This window comes from Halyomorpha halys, unplaced genomic scaffold, assembly GCF_000696795.3.
Source record: "Halyomorpha halys isolate HHAL.00 unplaced genomic scaffold, Hhal_1.1 Scaffold1054.1, whole genome shotgun sequence".
Lineage (NCBI taxonomy): Eukaryota > Metazoa > Arthropoda > Insecta > Hemiptera > Pentatomidae > Halyomorpha > Halyomorpha halys.
Window position 1 is genome coordinate 29910 of NW_027111400.1, and position 2409 is coordinate 32318.

Here is a 2409-nt window from a genome sequence, read left to right on the forward strand (position 1 = left end):
ATACACTTAATGTTAACAAAGACATACAGTAGCGCTATTGCGATACACTTAATGTTAACAAAGACATACAGTAGCGCTATTGCGATACACTTAATCACTAACCAACTACTGCTACTAAGATACTGGAGTCAATGAATCATCACAACAACATTGTATTGTATATTACGCAAGATTCTAGGCCACATAGGGGCACTCCTTCGTGGGCCAAGGTCGCGGAGTCTACCAGTCGTTGGTTCTCGGGAAGTCGAGCGAACAAAATAATAGTTCATAACACCGATAGCTCAAAAGCCTCCCATTAACCTTTAGGATAAATAACATTATCTAAGAACGTAGCCTACCTTGGGGTACCCTTTCATAGACATAGATTTTCGGCGCACATCATGGGCGGAGCGTAGTCCTACTTTCCTTCAGGCAAAATGTGGGGGGTAGGCCACGCCTTTGGGGCTCAGGTTCACTTTGAGATTAAGAAAAACATACTCTACCATTACTTCTACGCCATGCTTCTGGGTCCATCATAGAGCCCGCCTTTTTGTCTTCACTTATCCTTGCCAGTTTACCCTCTTCTACTCCGTTCCTCCGCGGTGCACATCAATAAGAAAACAAAATGAGCGAGATTCGAAGCATACAGGCTAAACCTTTTGTTCTTAGCCTCCAACTTATCATTACGCTGAAAATTTGAATTTACAAAAGTATATTACGCCCGACTTTATTATACGGCCCCACCACTGTTCTCATACATCGCCAGATCTACAGGAAACCATCTAAAATCAGATAAAACATTATCATGTCAACATTAACTATCAAGATTGGATTGTATTTCATTTATAAAATTTTCATGCCGTTAAGCTAATAGATGTACTAGTAGATAGAGTTGAAGTAATATGTTCAAATATAAAATGTCATACCGTTAAGCTAATAGATGTACTAGTAGATAGAGTTGAAGTAATATGTTCAAATATAAAATGTCATACCATTCGTTTTAGGACTAATCCTTTAACACTTTTCATTTTTTTCATCGATTATCTCCGTCAACACCGTCATAAATCTTTAATCTCAGCTCTGTGCAAATCTTTTTACAGGGGCAGATTAAATGTTGAACGGTCTTTATAAATACTAATTTATACTATCTGAATTTTGTTCGAGGTGGATTTTTAAATTCAATTGGAGAAGATTTCCAAATTTTTTGTAACCGAAAAATAAAATAATTTGTCCAAAATGAATGAATGAAATTTAAAACCGTTGCCTTAAAAGCTACTACAACATGTCTGTAGGTGAGTGAGGCGTAACCTCGAAATTACAACGGCGTCGGTTCGAATCCAGCCTGGGGGTCAACTTTTATTTCTGTGGCGGTCCCACGATATGTAAAATTGACCCCTCCCTACTATGGTTAGAATAGGGAGGTCGAGATTTATTCACTACGACATAAAAGTCAATTCGTTTGGAATGTATTCGAACCGGCATCGCTTCACACGAGAAAACTCAGTGGCTCAATACGCTAGGGCATCCACGGCCTCCAAATTACCTTGGCGATTGCAACAGATATCCTACCTGATTTTAGCTTCTATTTTCGGAAGATCTAGAAGGAAGATCTAGAGGGCTGCATTTCTCGACTTGGGATCATTACGAAGATCCTTCAGAGTTCAGTTCACCATGTTTCCTACTTAGCCATTTCCTGTTTAGTAAACGTTCCTGAACCGAAGGGACAGCCTTTTATTTTTTATTGCCGAGAAAATTTTGCTACGGCGTTATTTTAGCGAGATTATGCTGCATATAAATATTGAATGTTTTTTATCAGTAGTAGTATTAAAATAATCTTGAATATCATGAGTCATTTAAACATAACTCTAACCAAACAAGTTGTGAATCATCCTCAAATCTAAAGACGTTATTTACATCACAGCACAAATCATGAAAAGGATATCAACTTATCTATTTTAAGTTTTTCATAATACATCCCAATAAAATATCAGTATAATTAAAACATATATAATACTAACATTATTGATTTTTTTAAATCAAGGTTTAAAAACTAAACAGTTATTTGGCTCATATATTAATTAGAAACTTTAAATTTACATTCAACAGTTCAAAATGGTTTATTAGAAATTTGTATCATTAGTTATTTTATACAATAATAAATTGTCACTCTATTGCTTCTTAAATTCATTTTAATATTCGAATTATGACAATGGAATAACTGCTCAAAATGTTTTTGCCATAAAATTATTTAAAAAGAAAGTTTTGGCGAAATTGTAAAATGGAAACTTATAGAGAAAGAACTTATAGAAGATGGAAGCTTAATAGATCTTACCCTTATTGCTAAAATTAAATTTATATCTTAAAATAAACATTTTAGAGATGTAACAATGTTGAATTAAGCAGCGGTTTAGTCACCATATTAAATATTAA